Here is a 21,985-nt window from a genome sequence, read left to right as displayed (position 1 = left end):
GACGCGTTTCGGTGCATAGGTTACAATAGTAGCACCTTCCTCAGGACGGACGAGAATTTATAACCAAAGTTTTGTTCTTCTTTCTAAAAAAGAGAATGCATATAATTAATACCATTTCCCTATGGAGAGTTGATTCTAGTTCTGGGCTATGCTGTTAGTGTCACTTATACATATTGTCTGCCCTTACTTTAAGTGTAGGGGTTGAAGTCCTTCTGTGGGTGTTCAGGACGACTTTATCACCTCTCAACTTTTGTGATTTTAGACCACTTGCATCATAGTCAGTGGAGTCATAGAATTCTACAAAAAGAGCATGGAGTTATTTCACCATACTTTTTGAGCCTATTAGCCTATTCTCATGCTGTTAAGCAAAACACTTACTTTTAAAAAGTCACGTTGACACATGTTCAATGGTGTCTTAAAGCAGGTACGTCTTTCGATATGCACCGCCTGTATTCAATTGTTTAGCTGTGCCTGTAAGGTAAATAGATAATGCTATATACTTCAAATAATGATGTCATGGCACTGGTGTTTATTCTCAACAAATACATCCATATACCTACCAATAGGTTTTTCGCCTAATGTTTAAGTTCAGGCTGTCCTTCCCTGCACCTTTTCAAGTGGTGTCCTGATACCTGTACCGGAATAACATGACGTTCAATTTAAGTGTACAGTTATCCATAGATCATGGCTTTAGACATCTACCTATCCCCTACTCCTTCTAAATTAGAAAGGGGTTCTGAACCGGTACAGGTATCAGGACACCACTTGAAAAGGTGCAGGGAAGGACAGCCTGAACTTAAACATTAGGCGAAAAACCTATTGGTAGGTATATGGATGTATTTGTTGAGAATAAACACCAGTGCCATGACATCATTATTTGAAGTATATAGCATTATCTATGTACCTTACAGGCACAGCTAAACAATTGAATACAGGCGGTGCATATCGAAAGACGTACCTGCTTTAAGACACCATTGAACATGTGTCAACGTGACTTTTTAAAAGTAAGTGTTTTGCTTAACAGCATGAGAATAGGCTAATAGGCTCAAAAAGTATGGTGAAATAACTCCATGCTCTTTTTGTAGAATTCTATGACTCCACTGACTATGATGCAAGTGGTCTAAAATCACAAAAGTTGAGAGGTGATAAAGTCGTCCTGAACACCCACAGAAGGACTTCAACCCCTACACTTAAAGTAAGGGCAGACAATATGTATAAGTGACACTAACAGCATAGCCCAGAACTAGAATCAACTCTCCATAGGGAAATGGTATTAATTATATGCATTCTCTTTTTTAGAAAGAAGAACAAAACTTTGGTTTTAAATTCTCGTCCGTCCTGAGGAAGGTGCTACTATTGTAACCTATGCACCGAAACGCGTCGACAGTGGGACTTTTTAAAGCATATGAAATGTATTTGTGTAGTATTTAATTTGCAATTTTGAAAGTTCATGATTTGAAGTGTGTGTGACTCTGAGATAGATACCGTAATACGGAATTGTTAGATAGCATATATAAGACTGTACCAGAGCACCCAATCAGAGTATATATTGAATGCAATTTTAAAATATGATTTTATTGAACATAAGTGTTTTCCTATGAAAAATAAATTTTGAGAGTAATAAAAAGTATATTCTAGTCTGGAGTAATAATATTTGTCCAGTGTCACAGTCAAAAATCAAAGGTTATTGATCTAAATGTGTAGGCCTCATGGTCACCAACTAAAAGAGTAATACACAGAAAGGAATCTTTTTTTGATAAATTTTAGCATTGCGTACAGTGCTGCATCCAGCAGCACAGTTCGCAATGTTAAATGCCCTGGATGGGCGCAATCATAAAGGAAAGTGGTGGGACCGCCGCACGTCTGGCGGGTGGTCCCAGCACCGCAACGATGGCGGGCGGACTGATGTCCGCCCGCCATCGTAATGAGCCCCTAAGTTTCTTTCTAAACTATATTTCACTCAGTTCAACAATAAATGAGCATCCATTGTACATGTTTGTCATTTTCTTTCAAACGATGACACAATTTTGTTTTCTAAGTCACGAATTAGGCAGTTAATCTGCTTCATCAGTTTTATTGCAAGTGAAGAATACTGTGTAGAGTAAATCAGATAACAGTTAAAGAGGAAGGTTAGAGCTTCTTGAGGAAAGCTGTTAGGTGGTCTTAAAATTACATAACAACTGGGAGAGGGGCTACTCCAGAAAAGAACTGAGTCTTGGCTAGCAAGGGTTTCAGGTTTTGACTACATCACGTAGAGTTAACCCCTTCAGTGCCCATGACGAGATAGTCTCGTCATGGAGCGCGGTTGCGCTGTGCCCATGACGAGACTATCTCGTCATGAACCCCGCCCGCTAATGCAACGGCCGGCACAGGGCGGGGAAAGGGCGGGGCACTGAAGGGGTTAAGTTAATGAAATAAACAATGAAATAAGATTATGCAAAGTTTAGGATAGTTGGCAATGTGTGCTCAGTAAATAACAGTGAGATAATACATCCATGGCTACTGTAGCCCTACAAGACTAGCCCAACGAATTGTAACTCCCCGAGGCTGGCCTTTGTTCATTAATTCAATCAATGCACAGTCTGCAGGTAAACCACACATTCTTTTAGGCTGCACTGGTTACTTGGAGAGTCTTCCACTGTTTGTACATGCTCTTCTAACAACACTTTCAGGCCGGTATCCGGGTGAACACCCTGCAGTGTAACCACCACAGCATGCAGTGGGTGCCAACAGATGTGACATACACAGAGCTGCTGCTTCTAGCTCCACCAGACCTCAATCAACAGGTAACAATTGTGGCCACAGAAGAAAGAAGGTGGACATATTTCTAAAAGAACCTGAGGGACTTTTGTACAAGAGTTTGCTGTAGGGCAGTAAGCGCAGGTCTTCCTGCTGCTCTGCCCTACGGTAAAAGAAAAGGGCAGAAATGCACCGTATCTATCAGACACAGGGCAATGCTGTCCTTTCCCCTGTGCTGGCGCACATTGGACTGCCATGCACCAACACAGGCACCTTTGCATCATGGTGCAAGAGTGCCTGCGTTGCGGGGATGATTGTTTTTGCGCAGGAAGGCTAACCTTCCTGCACAAAAACAATAACAAGAGGCTTTTTCCTCTTCTGTGTGTGCTGCAGAATGCATCACACAAAGAAAACTGAAACATGAGAAGAAATAAAGTTATTTCACCTCGTTGCGCCTCCCTTACACCTTTCCTGGGGAGGCGTACATTTTTGGCACTGCCTGAGAGTTACGATTTCTCATAGATCTGGGGCCAGGACCAGCTCTAGGGCGGTGCGATCGGTGCCATCGCACCGGGCGCTGACTTGGGGTGGGGGCGCCATGTTTATTGTTTTAAAAGCACCTGATGCCGCGTTCCTAGTTCCAGCAAAAAAAAATGACAAGATAACTCATTTGATCAATGTTCTTTCTGCAGGGAGACCAGAGCTTTGTCTAAGACATTTTGACTCGCAGTGCAGAGGGTTTATATGCCTTCTGCAAAGAACATGTCCCATTCAGATCAAAAAGTGCATATAATATAAATTGGTCAATGGGTTACCACTTTTGTCAGAGAGATCCTTTTGTTACTTGCAGTTTATAAGTTAAAATCCTAATATATTAACTGTCATCAAAGAGCTGTATACAAACTGCAAGGAATGTATTAGAGCTGTGTTTATTTTCCCAGTCTTTCGTTATTCTAAATTGCAAAAAGGGTTAATTTAGGTAGAAATCAATTCTTATTATTAAAGAAAATCCCTAACATTGGTGTAACATTTTACCTACCACCCTACCAGAGGGGATGCCATTTGACCCCTACACCTTGTAGACCTCTGTGTTATGTAGTATTTCCTGTACACTCATTTACACATGTAGGATTGTCTCTGTGCAATGTGTGAGTGATGTAAAGTGTTCTGACACCTAAAACTGGTGTGAGTGGCACTATAAAACTAAATTAATCTAAAATTGAATGGTTATGGAAACTTGAGGGGCACTGTCAAATGGTGGTAGTGAGGGAATCTGTGGCAGAGGTGGTCATTGGGGGGGGCGCCAACACACATTGCTGCACAGGTCGCCACCAGTGCTAAAGCCGGCCCTGTCTGGGGCAGTGTCAAAAAGCCATGGATGTTACTGGGTACACCCGCAGCAACGATCACTGCACACCCCTTTAGGGCAGAAAACTGCGTTAAAGGGAACAATATTTAAAAGGCCGCATTAAGCCATGCAAAGTGGCTTAGTGCTGCCTAGGTGTGACTATTGATAACCAGCTTTCAATGAAGCAGCAAGTGTTAAAAGTAGCTTCGGTTTGCTTCACAATCCTGAAATGGCTCAGGAAGATCATTTGGATGTTGCCTAGTCCCACACAAAAAACGGTAATTGAAGCACTCATAACATCCAGATTGGACTATGACAACATCCTATACTTGGGAGCCAATAAGGAGGTGAAGCGCAAGCTACAACTGGTACAGAATGCAGCAGCTAGGATGTTATGTCAGATTCCAAGAATGACTCCTCTCTCCAGCTTTCTTCATGAACTTCACTGGCTCAGGGTCGACAGCCGTATAAAGTTCAAGACCCTGAACTATATGTTTAAGGTGAAATCTGGTAGTGCCCCTCAATATCTAAAGGCCATTGTTCATCCGTATCTTCCTTTGCGGTCCCTCCGTTCCGCTACTCAGGTAAAGTTTGTAGTACCTAGGGTCCTACGTTCTCGGCTAGGTGGTCAGTCCTTTGCTTATTTAGGTCCTCTTCTGTGGAATTCCCTTCCTCTATTCCTTAGGAAAGAAACTGTTCTCAGTAACTTTCGTAAACATCTAAAGGCTTGGCTGTTCAATCAGTAGGTTCACGACAATTTGACCGTTTATACTTTTTTCCTGTATGGCGGCGCTGGGAAACCTTTTTGGTAGCTATGCACCTTATAAGATTAATAATAATAATAATAATAATAGTAAATATGGAGCAGGTATCTGCACCACTGGAGCATCGCAAAAAGTGATGCTCCGGTGGTGCAGCCTCATTGAAACTGAGGCCCTAAGAGTGGCAAAGGGGATCCCAGCACAGCGTCAACTTTAAAAGAAAACAATGCCACATCAACCGGATCCCTCCCAATTTATTATCACCACATGCTTTCTTTTATATGGGCAAGTGGAGGCTTTCACACTCCGAGTCGTTTGTCTTATATGACCTTGAACGCCCCATGGATGCTGTTGTCATGCTCGCATGTATCTATGTTTATTCACATGTGCAGGGCTGCTTCTATTCATGGCCTCTCTAGACAGCACCCCATTGGCGCCGCCACAAAAAGGTGACAAAAGAGCACGCGCTTGCAATTTATAACTTAAACTTGCACTTTTGCTAAAAAGAGGCGCACCCAAATGGTAAATTTAAATTTTTTCTGAAAATCCTTGCATGAGAGCTGCACATGTGCAAATTTATCATTCTGACCTACTGCAATACATTCCTTGGTTGTTTTTTAATTGCAGCACTTTCGGGGATTGGTGGTGCCTATAATGTATTGGATAATGAAGAGAGACAGTCAGTATCCTTCTAAAAAAGAAAGTAGAACAATCGATTCGCTTGAGTTTGACTTTCCTTTTGAAAAGTATGTGTTTTCTTGTGTTTAAGTCTCAAGTCTCTGTATTTATTTTAAAAAATGTAAAATTCTAAATTTACATTTTTGGAGAGTCTCTCCATGTTGTTAATCTCATGACTGTCAGTTGCAAAATGTGCGCAAGAATAGCCATAACACGAACGGATGCTATCTCGTGATGCGCTCTGTGCTAGGGCCACAGTGACAATTAATTTCAGTGAGTGTATTGGCTTATTGAGTGTCGCTGCTTCGCCTTCTTAAATCCCACACACAGTAGTCAGTTAATTATATTTGGAAATACACTACGTGCACATTCACACCCATAAGATATAAGGATTATTCCAGATGGAAATGTCAACAATAGAAATAATAATCCTTTGGGAGCCCTAGTAATGTTATTGTGCTGTTTAGTGGTATGTCATTTTGAGTTGCATTACGCTGTTACCTTTTCATACTGTATTTTCTGAAACTGTGTCATTGCTGGATTGTATCTGGCTGTGTAACACTGCCATTAGTGACACCACTGCATGTTAATGTGGTATTCTGATTTTTACAGGCCCAGTTATTATGCTAATTTAGCAATTCCCATGAGGCCTAGCCCATCCCTGGTAATACCACGGCCCACAAAGGGTATCATGACCTATAGGGGTACCACAAGCCTGCCCTCTTTTCAACTACATGGGACTGCTGTTGACATGAAATGGTAGTGGTATTGATTTTTGTGAAATGATATTTCTGACCAGAACTGTTTTCAGTATCACAAAGGGGTGTGATTTACTGGCCTCATCTAATTAAAAACTCTCACTCTGACATCCAGTGTGCATGTTGATTGTGTGAGTATATGCACCATACACTTGACACTGAGACAGTGTACAGTGTGAATATGATTGCTGGGATAAGTGGGATCCATTTTGTATGGGCCCTGGTTTGCCATGGCACAAGATGGAGGATAGATACAGCTTCACCCCAGAAGAGGGGATGTGTACTGCTGTTCCTTTCAAGGGTTTGATGTGCCAGCTCGCAGCATTTCAACAATGGATGCGAGTGGTAAAGGGTTTAGGTGCGGTCTTGTGACAGATTTCAGAAAAGGGTGTGGAGTGCACAGTATCATTTTGTCTCTTGATCCTTATCACCTACTTAAGAACAATACTCAGTGATTGAGAGGGAAATGTCAGCGTCTGTCTTGGCTGTAGAGTAGTTTAGGCAGTAACTGTGGGGATCAAAATTCTCATTGCGCATGGATCATAGATTGTTGTTCAGAGATTTGACTCCCAAAGGAGCCCTTAAGGGTTCTCCCCCATTGCTAGAATGTCTTTGAAACTTTTTGATTACACTGAGTATTTGCTGGGGATTAAAAATAGGGCTGTGAATTACCGGAGTAGGTCCCCATTGTCCTTACAGCAAGGTAGTTCAAGCGATTGGGGTGAATACAGTGTTGAAATAGTGAATGAAAATTATGAAGCTGTCATCAAGTAAGACTTGAATAGAGGATATGCAAGAGATTGTGTGTTGTGTGAGGTAAAGGAAGTTGTTACTGGTGGCTGGCCTTTCAAAAGTAAGCTAGCAGAAGAATGTTGGAGGTTTTGGGAACTAAAACGTGACATGTCTGTGTCTGATAGAGGGGCATAGAGTGGTACCACCAGATAATCTTAGGCAACTTCTATGTATCGTGCCTGAAGGACATTTGGGAATGGTGCAATTAGAGAAAAGAGGGACATCCTTGTATTGGTGGCCATTGATTGATTCTGAATTGGAGGAACATGTAAGATTCTCTAAGCAGGTTTTTAATGCTGACAAAACCCAATCTGTATTGACGCCACCATTGGGCCTTATGGAATGTCCTGATCATTCATTGCAAATGCTGACTTTTGATATTCTTGGTTCCATTCTGGATTCTAGCGGTATACCAAATCACATTCTGGTACTGATGTGCATGTATTCCAAAAGACCAGAGATTGATATCCAAACTAAAACTGATTTGCCCATGGTTCTTTTCTTCCCTGAGGAGTGTTCCTAAGAGAAGGGATACCCACATCACTTGTAAGTGATAATGGTTTCAGTTCACTGTGAGAATATTGAAGGATTTTCTTGTAAGGAATGTTGCTAAACCGAAACACTATATATATATATTGCAAGCATAGTCAGGAAGAACAGGGGGAGTCTAATTAATAGAAAATGAGTACTATGAGACATGTCCCCATGGGAGAGAGTATTGAAACTCATCCTATTGTGTATTGAAATGAATGACATCTCCTTTAATATGTAAATAACATATATTTATTTATATATCTGTTTTGTATTACACATATACAACTGTTCTTAATTATTTAACTATCAAATTTGCCTTCTCTTTCTATGGTAGTCACATACCACGTATGCATTTAGCACTTTGAAAATGCAAATGTTCTCTGCAGTCGTGTCATGTGATCAAGGCCTGTTGAGGCTGAAACGCGTCATGGAAGTGTAAGGGCGAAATAAACCACTTTGTTGCACCAGGAATTTGGAGTTTGCATTCATTTTTCCCATGGAGAAGGGTATTGGAACAGAAACTAAGGTCGGAGTAATATATACACACACGCACGCGCACACACACACGCACGCACACACACACACACAAAGAAGCAGGGAACTCCAGGTAGTTCTCAAGTTTAAGTGGAAAGCAGCTCTTTTACAGAGCACCCTCAACACCAGCAACACTCTACATTTGCTCACCTCGAATATCTGTTTTTCTATCAAAGTCTTTAAGCGTAGGATTAACACAGTGCCATCCACGCCGAGATAGAAATGGACAAAGTCGTTTGCCATTTCTGCAGCAAAGTTTAAAGTATAGGACCAGCACAGTGCTATCAATGTCCAGCTGTAAAATGAAAAAAGCCTTTTGCCACTCCAGGCACAGTGTTACAGATTTTAATTGGTAAAATACCAACCAAGCTGACCTGAAATAAACAAAAGCTGCTCTCCACCTAAACTTGAGAACTATCCAGAGTTCTATGCTTCTTTTTTTGCATAATGTAAGCGTCATTCTATGCCTGAAAGGGTATTGTTTTGATATATATATATATATATATATATATATATCCAGAAGGAAATTATATTGTAGAATGCTTCAACAGAGTGTTGATGGAGAGTACAAATATATGCTCTATATAATCCAGAAGGAAAGGGTATTGTAGAATGCTTCAACTGAGTGTTGATGAGGGGTATACGGGTTGCCAATAATGCTGGGATGGAATGGGAGAAGGAACTAGGTAAACTGATTTGAGCTAATGAGATTACTCCAACCCTGATGGGGTAGAGCCCTTGTAAGGTTTTGAGAGGTAGAAAGCAATTCACAAAGGATAACAAAGCATAGATGAGTCTAGAACCCCCAGAGTACATAGTCTCCTGCTGTGGTGAAGGCTAACCTTATGGAGGCACAATGGATTTATGAAGAATATTACGACTGGAAACATGATGTGAAAAACGTCACCCTTAGTAAAGCAGATTGGGTCAGAGTGAAGATAGGTCTAAAAACCAGTGAGGGGTTTAGTAAGTTCTCAAAACCACTGCAAGTAATAAAAGTGTTTTCAAGTTCTGCCAATTTTTTATTTTTTATAGAGTTTTATATAGCTCGAACTTGACCCGACTCGGGTATCAGAGCGCCTTACATAGCAACAGTTGCGTTACATTAGGACACATTCATTTTTGTTAGGCACGGGGAGATTAAGTGATTTGCCCAGAATCACAGGATGTTCAGCATCATTGCCGAGACTCAAACCCAGTTCCCCAGATTCGAGGGCAACCGCCCTAGCCGTTAGGCCAACTACTCTCCCCAAATAATAAACTGGGTGATGGTTCAGTGTGGCACTTTGGTAGATTGTCTAAGTGCAATAGTATAATGTCTTGGAATCAGGCGGGAAGGAATTGTGCCGTCCCAAGAAATTGATTTGGGATGAGGAAGTTACAGCTCTGATTCCGATTACTGGTAATGGAAGTCCTGCTTCGAAACCTACTACTTGTAATGCCACACTTACTGTTGATGGAGCTCCAGGCGAGGATGTGGAACCAAGAGTGTCTGATGAGAATTTCAGCAGTTAGACACCGGAAGGGAGCTCTGCTAAATACGTGGGCCTGGTTCCTGAGTCTATTACTACGCAATCTGTAAGGGTTACGGTTCTTCCTGGGAAACCAAAGGACTTCTGAGTTGGGTGAAGTTATTATCTGGGTATGTAAATTTAGTGTTTGTATAGATATTCACTATGCTTATCAGTATTTATTTTATATGTGGGTATCTATTATTGAGTTGTATAATAGTCTTTATTTTTTATTTTTTATTTAGTTTGATCTATTGTATTCTTATGTAATTCAAATTGAAAATTAAATTTAGTTTTTATGGGAATTTCAATGTAGCTAACCTTTTCCTTGTAGTGGGGAAGAAGTGTGGTGTTTGGAATTCTTGTTACTATATAGACTGTGGGTTCTATAGCATGGGGGGGATGACAGTTGAGAACGTTCTGTCAGTTGAGAGGAACAGGAGTTGAAGGTGGACATGTGCCGCCCCCAAGTAAACTACTCACCACTACCTATGTATCCTTCCGCCTCTACGCGTATAGCCCAGGATTTCCCTTACAACGGCTAACTGGTACTGATTGCCAGTAGAATGTTCAGGTTTTGCTTGCCTTTTATTAGCAGAATTATTAAAGCAATGTAAAATGGTGACTTCGGAGGGTGGTTTGAGGCGGTCATTGTTTAATAGCACTGTCATACGGAGAGACTACTTAGCTGAACACAACGCCTCCCACAGGACAACATTCATATTTACCAGTAATTATGTAACTGCCGCAAAATGTAGAAAATACTTAATGAGTGTGACATAATTCCTGCGAACTATAGGTTTAAACACTGTGTTTTGTGCAATTAAGGCAGCCAAAAAGGATTTTGTATAAAAATACATATGGCTGTCACCTGGTGAGACAGTAGTTCATTGTTCACTGCTGCAGTGTAGCAGTGGGTGGGGTAGTAATTAGGGGTGGGTGGGGTAATAATTAGGGGTGAGTGGGGTAGTAATTAGGGGTATGCGCATTGTTCATCCAACTGCCAAAGTTCTACAATAATGACAAACTTAATGAACTTAGTAGGATTGTCACAAACTCTCATGTACAAGTGAAATATCCCCTCTCATTCACAACACATGTTTTTGCTGGGGATGTACTCTGACGCAAACACGCAGGGTGGGGTGGGGGTTGTTTCTCCTACAAACCTACCTTCTATCCAGCAGGATGCTATCCTTGACCTTTTATGGAAAAGGCTTTGTGAATTTGGCAAAGCTGGTAAAGTGTTCAAAAAACTTTTTAAAGCAGGAATAAGTAAATCACAGATTTTACACACCATAATAGCATCTTTTATTCACATCAATGTAATTATTGCATAATCAACAAAAGGAAATTGCACTCATGCAAAAGGTAGTGAAAGCTAAAAACAACGAGCCTTCTATATGTTTAGGAAACACATGCAGGGTATCTCATCTCAGAATGTGCAGGAGAAGCAGAGCAGGCGTCCAGGGGCCGGCACAGCTTTCTTAAGAGGTTGCAATTCATGTTCAGAGGTTTAAAGTTCCTACAGTCACAGAAAGATGACAATGCTGTAGGGCCCAAGGCTACATTACAAAGGCTCCCCCTTGAAACCCTCCCAGAGCCCGGAGGCTGCACCAACAGTACGGGCACAATGGGGAACAAGCATTTGCAATGCAATAGGTCTCGCATTAGTGAAAGTTTAAGCTATTGGCATTGCAAATGATAATGTTACTTATATTTTTTTTGTAAAAAAAAAATTCCAGCAGTAGCGTAAGTAATAAGAAAATCCACAAAGCAAAGAAAGGGTGCAGTACCACAGGCTGTTACTAGGTGTCCGTGTGGAGTTGTAACGGGGTCTCTATTAGCCACATAAGGAACTGCATCCTTAATGCAACTATAAAGAAAAAACTTGCAATAGAGCATACTTTTCCGTTTGTTTTTATTGGAAGTGAAATTTTTGTTAGCTTGCGTTTTCAAAATGAACCATTGTTGTTTATTTAGCAGCTCACTTTCAATAAAAACAAATGGAAACGTATGCTCAGATGCAATTTTTTTTTTTCTTTATAATTGCATTAAGGGTGCTGTACCTTATGTGGCTATTAGAGGTCCCTGTGCAACTGCACAAAGACACCTGGGGGCAGATTTATGTTAGACTTTCGCCACTTTTACGCCGCTGTTGCGTCACTTTTGTGACGCAGCGGCGGCGTAAACCATGCGCCATGTTGCGCCTTATTTACAACGTGACGCATCTAGGGAGATGCGTCACGTTATAAAGCCCTGCACTACATTAAACCTGCGTCAGGTTTAATGTATGCAGGGTGGGCGTTCCATCGGCAAAAGCCTCAGAAAAGTGACGCAGTGAAATCTACAAGATTTCACTCAGTCACTTTTCCGACGCTGCTGCGTCAAAACCTTGCGCCTGCTTGAAGTAGGCGTAAGGCATGACGCAGCATGTTAGGTATGGGCAGCCCCTAAACATTGCTGGAGTTGCGTCGTGCTTGCGACGCAACTCCAGCAATGCGCCGCCCTTACGCCATCAGATGCGTCACGCATCTGTTTATCCTTGCGCCACAATGCGCTGCATTGTAAATGCGGTGCATCTGTGGTGGCGCAAGGGTAAACTTGCGTGACGCATCTTTCCTGGCGCATCCCTGCTAATTTGCAGGGATGCGCCAGGAAACATAAATCTGCCCCCTGGTAACCGCCTGTGGTACTGCACCCTTTCCTTGCTTTGTGGATTTTCTTTCATTCCTTAAGCTAATGCTGGGATATTTTTTGACAAAAAACAAACATTAGCATCTGCAACGCCTATAGCACAAACTTTCACTAATGCGAAACCTATTGCATTGCAAATGCTTGTTTTATTTTTGACGTTTTTCTGCTTAATAATCTTTGTTTCATTGACCGATCTAAGTGGAGCCTGCCATCCTAAATCAGTAAAAGAAAAAAATTGCTTAAATGGTGCCCGCGGCATTCCGCATGTGCGTGCATGTCGTCTGACGCATGTCACTGCAATGACTTGATCCAGGGCCCAAGTCATTGGATAGTAGATAGTGTCCACCCACTATTTTCACAAGGTGGACGCCATCTACCTTGCCAAGAGGTTGGGCCCCACTGAAATGAACTCACCCCGGTGTAATTTTCAGGCACCGTGACACATTTAGCAGCACCTGCACGTTGTCTGCTTTTGCTCTAAGCAGCAGCATGCAGACTGGGAAGAGGGCTTGGGCCCAAAACAAAGGCCGAATTTACGGGTCCATCAGGATTCCTTTTGTTCGGGTCGGCTTGGCTGGGAGCCTCACACCTAGATGCAAATACAATGGAGGAGAAACAAAGGCTCACCGCTTGTTACTTAACAGGTACTTAAGAGAGGCGTGGTTTTGACTTTGTTCAGTCCCTGTGTATAAGATATGCATAAAAATGTGAGATGTTGGTCTGTCACAGTATTTACACAAATAATGGTTTAAATACCACTATTTTGTTTTATTTCTTTGATAGCGCTACTCAGCCCAATGCAGGGCTTCGAAACTCTTTTTATCACACGTATACATTATACATGGACAAGAAGTCATAGAAGTGTTTACAGCAATGTACAGGTTGATGTTCTATGTAAGACAGAGTAACAAGCTGTATAGGAGTCACAGGATCTTTGTTGGTCACTGTGCTATATTAGCAGGGTTAAAATGTATCGACTGCAGGTAACAAAATGATCTCTGCGTTAAAAGCAGTAACCCACTTACATATCTACATAAAATAAAAATCTGCTGGCGTCATGTTACATGATGTGCTTTGCGGGAGACACATTAACCTTCTATGCTACTTTTATTCAAAACTGGGTCTAGACAAAATTCAGATTTTCCCAGCAAATGTATTAACCTCGAGAGTTCTCTCCATTATTATTATTATTATTATTATTATTGGCACACAAAGATCTCTGCAGGAGGTGCCTTAACCCCATAAGATATTTTAAAATGCAGACGTTGCAACCATTTAATTATAACAGATTCACCAGCATGTTTCTCCTCGCTGCCTGTTTCTTAGTGGCAAAGTTTTTTAAAAAAATGTATAAATTGAGGCCCTGATTTTGCGTTGGGAATGCGTCACATTTTGGGCAAAACCCAGATGCAAAATCTCATTTGGTAAATCTCGCAGTGCGCCCAAATGTACTCTTGAGAAACCGGCTAAATGTGTCTGAGGTCTTAAGATCTGATGCCCCTTCCTGTGACGTTACATTCTGTGATGATATGTGCCCTTACATCCCGCGCCATGATGACACTTGGATACTGGCTAACTTGGTTAGTCTTGCCCACCTGCCCCCCTTTTGTTTTTTTAAGACTTGTGCCCATACATGACCACCATTTAATTTTTTTATTTCTTTTCTAAAGATGCTGCAAAGTGTGTTCCGACGTTGCACTGTACTGCCAAAAGTATGTGTTAAAGCAAATGTCTGGCAAGGTGAAGCGTCTTGGCTTTGCCAATGCATGTTCATTAAAGCAGTTATGCATTTTATGACATAAAGGATAAAGAGCAATGCAACCCTCTGTTCTCAGAACTTCTGAAATGTAACTGAAAAATGCAGTGAATATGCATTTTTCGCGTGAGCTTACCTTTCTATGTATCACGTTCTACTGACTTAAAATTAGGTGGTGTTGCATTATTGTAAAAAACGCGGTAAGACCTCGTTGTGCGCAGAAATGTCCCGGAGGTTTAAAATCTGCTGCCTGTGAACCGTGGAAACCCCTCCGTATTACCACATGTGTGGAAATGCTGCTCATCCTGAAGGCCATCAGGTCATTACCGCATTGTGGCATTGCCCTCGGTGAGTTAGCCTGGCACTCGAGCAGGGGTCGGTCAACGGCCTGCCTTGCTTTTGCCCTATAGACCCCCCCTCCTGCCTTGGGAAGCAGGCGTGTGGAGTGGAGTGTGTTGTGTTTTGGCACAGCTCTGAACAGGACGCCCCCCCCCCCTTAGACAGCGCCTGGCTCTGCAGGTTAATAACTTCCACCATTCTGCTCTTCACGAGTGATGTGATCTTGGCTCTGAGGACATGGCGTAGTGTCCGTGTGCGGTGTGTGCTGCGTTGTAGGTGGTCTACGGGGTAGGTGGCAATGCAGGTAGGAGGGCCCTGGGCCTCATCCGGGTCCTGGCGGGCCAAGCTCCTCCAGGGGCACCGTGCGCGCAATTTATGACTTGCGGTGCCTCCTGTGTTGGCTCAGGTTACCCTGGCACAGACGGTGGCCTGCTCCCGGGCACCCTGGCACAGCCCCTCGCCGCTATTTGGGCGGCATGCACACAGCGTGTAGAGGGCGAGAGACTAGAGGCATGTGTCCGGTGGGAACAGCGACTAGACGCCGCTAAGGGAACCAGCTAGTTAAAGCTTGCATGTGAGACCACCCTGGTGCAGAACACTGATGCAGCCGGGGCGTGTGCACGTTGATGTGTTAGTACACACATCCGTCCGACTGGAAGGGGGAGAGAGAGGCGCTAGACAAAGGAACAGGCCGCCTTAAAGATGTGTGTGGTGATCGGTGCCACCTGTGAGGTAGTGGCCGTGTGCGGCACACGGCAGAGGTAACTGGCCACGGGTTACAGGTGGTGGCGGGTGTCGCACAGACCAGGAGCATCCGCGTAGAGACGGTTTTTGTACTCTGCAGCCATGCGGTAAAGTGCCTTCCGAGGCGCACAAGTGTGCATCCAAGATCCGAACGCGTCCTGTGCAGCATGTGGAGGGGAGGCGGGCACTAACGGAGTCGGTGTGATGCATGAAGATGCTCCCGTGTGTGGGGTGTGACAAATGAGCCCCAGGCAAACAGTGGGTGAGGAGGTGAAGGGATTAATATTATTTTTTGTTGTAAGTGTGAGTAGTCAAGTGCCCTCGGCAGGGTGCGGCGAGGGCTCGTGTGGACGAATGATGGTGAAGTATTCTGCACTGCGCTAGCGCAGAAGTGCTCCGTGCGCTTCTTTTTGCCGTCTTGCACACTCACTAACTGGAAATATTTTCAGGTGATTGCATTTTATTCTGACAGCAGAAGTCAGAAACACAGTGGCAGTTGCTTCCCCCAGGTTTGTCGTGTTTCCCAGCTCTTTTGTCCAGAGGAGTGTGCTGTGCACAGTGCACAGTACCATAGACTCCTACCGATCAATGGTTGTTACGATAAAAGAAAGGGCCATGTGCATTTAAGTATTTGAATGCTTAGGTTAGCAATTTCCGCCTCCCAGACAGCACCATGCTCCTTTATGTGGTTTATCAACCCCGCAAACTGAAGTCTCATCTCACTGGACGTTTTTCCTAACCTTGAATCTCATACCACATTTTTGTGCGTAATTTCAATATCGTCGGAGGAAACACTAAATGCAAATATTTCCGTGATCTTGACCTCCACTAACATTCCACCTACCTCCAACACATAAAAGAACGAATGGCAGGGAAAGCGATCGTGAAAGTGAACGCGATCGCTATGGGAAAACAAAGAAGCCCGTGAGTGGTGCGCGTGCGCCACAGCGAGCCATGTGGTTTCAATTATCGCGCCCGTGTCTGGGCACGATAATTGAAACCACATGGGAGTGGTGCGCGTAACAGACACCAATAGGCCATGGGCGGAGCAATGCGCCCGTCTTTGGCCAATTGCGTGCTGTCTTTTATAAAAAGACGTACACAAAGTCCAATTGCCTGGGCCAAAAGGAAAAGCACACGCACGAGCGTGTGCGATTCATAGGTGCATTTCTAAACCCCCTAAAAGAGGTCTCTCGCTGCGCGAGCATTGTTGCGCACTGCAACGCTAGGCGCGAGACCTAAAAAAGGAGACCCATATTTCAGTTCTTAGCATGGGAGCTCTGTACAGCTCTACAGCAAGACGTGATGCAATAGGCTCTGCAGCCGGATGAATAATGCATACTCCGGATCTATTCTCCTCGTCAGCTCCTACCACACACTACTGCTGGTGTCTGCTGCTCCCCGTGTGCTTTTGTGCTTCAAGAGTAAGGATGTGCCATAATGGCCAGAGCGGAGGATGTGCCATAATGACCAGAGCTGCCGACTACAAAATCTGCATGCTTTGGAACGGAGGATCGAGGTTCGAGTCTCGGCGTTGGTTAAACATCCTGTGATTCTGGGCAAGTCACTTAATCTTCCCGTAAACAAGCTAGTGTGTCCATGTGAAAAGTACCTGATGTTCTTGTATAGCGCTCCAATACCTGCAGCTCGATTTCTTGCTATATAAAACGGTGGGAGGTGGGAAGAGCATTTTGTCATGAGCTTGTTGTCTTGGGGGTTGCCATTTATGTTCTAGCTAGTGTACCTAGGTCCCTAGCATCTACCTCAGTTGAAGTGCAGTTCCATAGCAAGCAGACAGCACATCATGAACATTGACAAAATCTTACATCATGATGATATGTGACGATCATTGAAAGTACCCCGTTAAAAGAGTGGCTAAGTCCTTGTCTTCAGTAATGATATCAGAAGCGCTGTATGATAACCCATTCTGTTGCACAGACAGGGTCAATGGTGAAATGACCAAGTGGTTGAAATATAAGTAGTAAAGCTTTCGAGGTCTGTGGTGTGTGTGCACGAAACAAGTGTTGCACATCTGAATTTAATTGGAACACAGGCAACACATCCAAGGATATGACACAACGGTAGACCTCGACCACTATTTTCTGATGGTGGGAATTTGATAAGGAATCCTCCTTTGTGTAGCAAACTCTAAAACTGAAATTTTTACACCCGAAAAAGATTCATGGTGCTTCTTAGACCAAAAAATCAAAGAAATAGTCAAAATAATTGATCGAAGAACCAGATCATAAGGGCTTCATGGAAGTCAAAGTGGTCTTCCTCTGACCAAAGGCTAAATGACCAAGAATCCCAGAGCAGTGAAGTCTGCAGTTGTAAGACTCTGCAGGGCATGTTCACAAGAAAATATCGGAGTGCAAAGCTGTGCCAATTTTGGCAGCGCCTCGCTCCGACTGCATATAAACAATCAATAATGGTGATTTGCACCATCTATGTGTGCTACAGAATGCAGCACACATGGAAAGAGCAAAAAACGAGGAGAGATTAAAAATGTCTCCTCGTTTCGCCAATCTAACCGATGGTATTCCATGGCATTCGTATTTGGCACTGCCTCAGCCTTGTAAATTTGGGGCAGCATAAAAAAGCAATGGGTGTTGCGGTGGAATGGCCACAGTAACACCCATTGCACGCTCCTTTGCCACAGAGGACTGTGGCGGAAAGAGGCATATTTATAAAATGGCGTTAAGCCACGCAACGTGGCTTAGCGTCATCTTGTAAATATGGAAAATGGCGCTGCACCACCGGAGCGACAAAAAAAGATATGCTTCAGTGGCTATGAGGGCTTTTAAATATACCCCTGCGTTTGAACTCAGCTCTGAGAGGACGCAACTACCAGCAGCATTCCGGAGAATATCCTCAGTCTCTTTCAGGCAACGTGTCCGATAAACTAGTATGTACGAAACATGGGGCCTGAGCTGAAAATCCCTCTCTGCACTATGCACAGAGACTTGAACCGTAAGACGATAAGTAAAAAACTCGAAGAGGGGGATTTATTTCAGGTGCCTGAGTCTAGGAAAGAGGTCTTTAGTCACAGTCCTAATCTGTGAGTCAAGGGTGAGGTCTAAATCACTTAAATATCTAGAGTCCTGACCACCACGGTAGTAGCCAAACAATTACCCATAAGTTGAGCCAAAAGAAAGATTCACATAGGGCCTCATTTACTATATTTTGACACACAGCAGCCCAACAAGCCTTCCTGCCGTGTGTCAAAATAAAAGGGCAGGAATGCGCCCTCTCTACAAGATAAGGCGCATTTCTGTCCTTCTCCCCACCGCTGGCGCACAAATAACAGCCATGTGCCAACGCAGACACCCTTGCATCTTGCATCATGTTGCAAGGGTGCATGCATTGCAGGGATGATTGTTTTTGTGCAGGAAGTTACACCTTCCTGCACAAAAACAATAATTGATGGTATTTTCGCATTTCTATCCGTGCTACAGAATGCAGCACGCATAGAAAGAGGACACAAATGAGGAAAAATACGAGCATTTCTCCTTGTTGCACCACTCCTATGCCTCCCCTGGGGAGCCGTAGGATTCTAACGCATTATCCACTTCACAAAACATTGTAAATCTGGGCATGTGTGAGGTTCCATGGATGTTGCATAGAAACAAACACCCACAGTACCCCCCTTGGAATGCCCCTTTCACACAGAGTAACGCATGAAAGGGGTCCATATTTACAAGGCCACGAAAAGGCATGCAGTGTGACTTTACGTGGTCTTGTAAATATGGGCAAGCCCATTGCGCTGCTGGTGTGTCAAAAAAAGTGACGCACCAGCGGTGCAATGGGCTTGTAAATGAAGCCTATAGTTTGTGGGACTATGACTTGTCCAATTCAATGGTGGTGCAGCATTTTATCTCAGTCTCAGTACGACAAGCATCTGGGTCACCACAGATGTATTGGTTCTATTGGTACTTGTCCTCTTCTAAGATCATCCTTTTACGAGTCAATCCCAAAAAAGTGCAGCCTTTCGAAAAGTGACCACTACCAGCGACTCCAAAACTGATGTAGACATATTAATTACTTTTAGTGTGTGTCAAAGGCTACCTTTGACTTCCTTCACAGAATCATCGGTTGGTCAGGTAAACCATTAAAGAAGTAGAACAGAGGTAGTGTGATGGCTGAATGGAAATGTGTCTTCTTGGTTAAGTCTTCAGGTCCCATAGTATGCAACTCTTGAAAACTCTTGAAATGTGAACATCAGTCAGTCCCAGAGTGAAACTCAGGGGCTTATTTACAAGCCCCTTGCACCACCAGTGCGTCACTTTTTGTGACACACCAGCGGCGCAACCTGCTGCCCCATATTTACAAGTACACTTAAAGCCACCCTGTGTGGCTTTTCGTCTCCTTGGAAATATGGCGCCTTCTCACACAACACTTTGCTTGAAAGGGGCATGACATGGGTGTTGCAGTGGGTCTTCCCACGCAACACCCATGTATTCTGCCACATTTCCAGATTAACAAGACTTTGTAAACCTGGAAATGCGTCAGAATGCTACACCAGCCCAGGGGAGGCATAGCGAGGGGCAAGGAAGGGAAATGTTAACATTTTTCCTCATTTTTTCCTCTTTCTATGCCTACTGCATTCTGATGCACACATATAACGAGGAAATCACCTCTTGTGATTGTTTATGTGCAGGAAGGAGTCCCTTCCTGCACAAAAGCAATCTCCCCGCAACGCAGGCATCCTTCCACCATGGCGCAACCATGCCTGCATGGCGCATGGGAGCCGATAGTGTGCCAGCGCAGGGGAACCCATAAGGATGCGTCATATTTTTGTAAATGTAATGCATCCCTGTGCTTTAAAAGTGCCATAGCGTGGCACAGCCAAAGGGCTTGTGGTGCCGCGCTGCAGCACTTTCTTGTAAATAAGCCCCAGAGTACGATGAAAAATGTTCCACCTATTTTGATACTAAAAATGGAAACAAAAATATTGTGGTTGTGAAATGCCTCGGATCACAGTTATGTATGGGGAAAAAAATAGTAAAACAGGGCAAATACGAAAAAGAGGACAGCAGAAAAAGAAAAATGTAAGGGAAAGATAATTACCCTACAAATCATTGAGATTTAATGCAAAAATGAATATTTTTCAATGTTTTGTAGCATTGATGTGTTTTTTTTCTTTTTAGATTTGGACCTCAATCTCACACTAACAGCAAACATGCTATAAAGCACTATAAAGTATAGTAATTGTTTTCACTGCAGTGCATGCTACCTAGTAACGCGCGGATTCAGATTAATGGCCTACCCATTGCTCGCAGAGTTTTTCAATTTTCCTAGTCCATACAACCGCATAGTTTTTCCATACAAACTGGAAATATTGTCTCACAACTGCCAATATTTCCCCGCAAGTACCTGTTGGCAGTGAAACGAAATGTGCCATTTTCTGTCAAGTTGCTTTTAAAACGATTGGCTGATAGCATCAGTGCCAGACCCGGAGTGGTGTACCCTCAGTGACGTCCAAGTAGTAACCCTCCACCCGCTCACTATGTTATGTTATGTTATGAAATTTATTAAGCTTGCGAATGCCAGAAAGTGTCTTGGCGCTAGTAGTCCAAAATGAGCAAGGACCTCTATTTGTTAAACAGACAGGTTTTAAGGGACTCCCTGAAGGCTGACAGAGAGGGGTAAAAACCGGGAGGAGTACTCCCTTTCAAGATGGCGCCCAAATGCCTCGGGATCCAGACACATCCCAAGTGCCTACAAGGAAATAAAAGTAAGGTTCGAGGTCCTGCTCAAGAGGGCCTTAAAGGATTCCGGATAAAATGAAGACACAGTATTATAAAATAAAATCCTCTAAGATAGAATGTGTTGAACTTCTGACCACTGTACTGGCACCTACACACCATTAGTTTGATGTGTTTAGCATAATTCTTGCTCTTAAATCACTCAAAATATGCTTGATATTGTGTTGGCCATACAAAGATTAATTATGCTATTTAAACAGAATTGATATGGAAATACATTTCCCCGGAAGAAATTCGGCTGTCATCAGCTAGGAGCAGATGGTGTAATGAGCTCTAACAATACCAGGTAAAACGGAGTATAATCACAGAGATTTTATTCAATCAATCTAATACCTTAGAAATTTGATCCCCTCCGAAGACTTCTTGTTGCCCAAGCTGCTGTCTGACTATCAATAGCAGTGTTAATTAGGCTATTGGAACCTTCTTTGTCAAAGCAGTATCTTCTGCCTTACAAGCCTCGGTGAGCGCTCTCCAGGGGAAGGCTGGTCGAAATATATGCCTTACCAGCCTCAGTGAGCATCTCCAGGGGAAGGCTGGTCGAAATACATGCCTTACCAGCCTTGAGTGATCGCCAGGGGAAGGCTGGTTGAAATACACGCCTTACCGGCCTTGGTGAGTGATCTCCAGGGGAAGGCTGGTCGAAATATATGCCTTACCAGCCTCAGTGAGCATCTCCACGGGAAGGCTGGTCGTAATACATGCCTTACCAGCCTTGAGTGATCGCCAGGGGAAGGCTGGTTGAAATACACGCCTTACTGGCCTTGGTGAGTGATCTCCAGGGAAAGGCTGGTTGAAATACATGTCTTACCAACCTCAGTGAGCATCTTTAGGGGAAGGCTGCTCAAAATAAATGCCTTACCAGCCTCAGTGAGCCTCTCCAGGGGAAGGCTGGTCGAAATACATGCCTTACCAGCCTCCATGAGTGCTCTCCAGGGGAAGGCTGCTTAAAATACATGCCTTACCAGCCTCCGTGAGTCTCTCCAGGGGAAGGCTATTTGAAATACATGCCTTACCAGCTTCAGTGAGCCTCTT

General features: G+C 43.5%; 1 long non-coding RNA gene across 1 annotated transcript; it reads left to right on the top strand.

Annotated features, from left to right (window-relative positions):
- The first annotated feature begins 795 nt into the window (after positions 1–795).
- LOC146863162 (uncharacterized) lies at positions 796–1,390 on the top strand. Its single transcript, XR_014978562.1, has 3 exons — positions 796–1,004; positions 1,086–1,195; positions 1,300–1,390. It is a non-coding gene; the product is annotated as an uncharacterized LOC146863162 (long non-coding RNA).
- Positions 1,391–21,985: the final 20,595 nt, after the last annotated feature.

Source organism: Triturus cristatus, chromosome 2_2, assembly GCF_964204655.1.
Source record: "Triturus cristatus chromosome 2_2, aTriCri1.1, whole genome shotgun sequence".
In the NCBI taxonomy this organism is placed as follows: Eukaryota; Metazoa; Chordata; class Amphibia; order Caudata; family Salamandridae; genus Triturus; species Triturus cristatus.
Note: the sequence above shows the minus strand (reverse complement) of the source record. Positions and strands in the feature narration are given on the sequence as shown.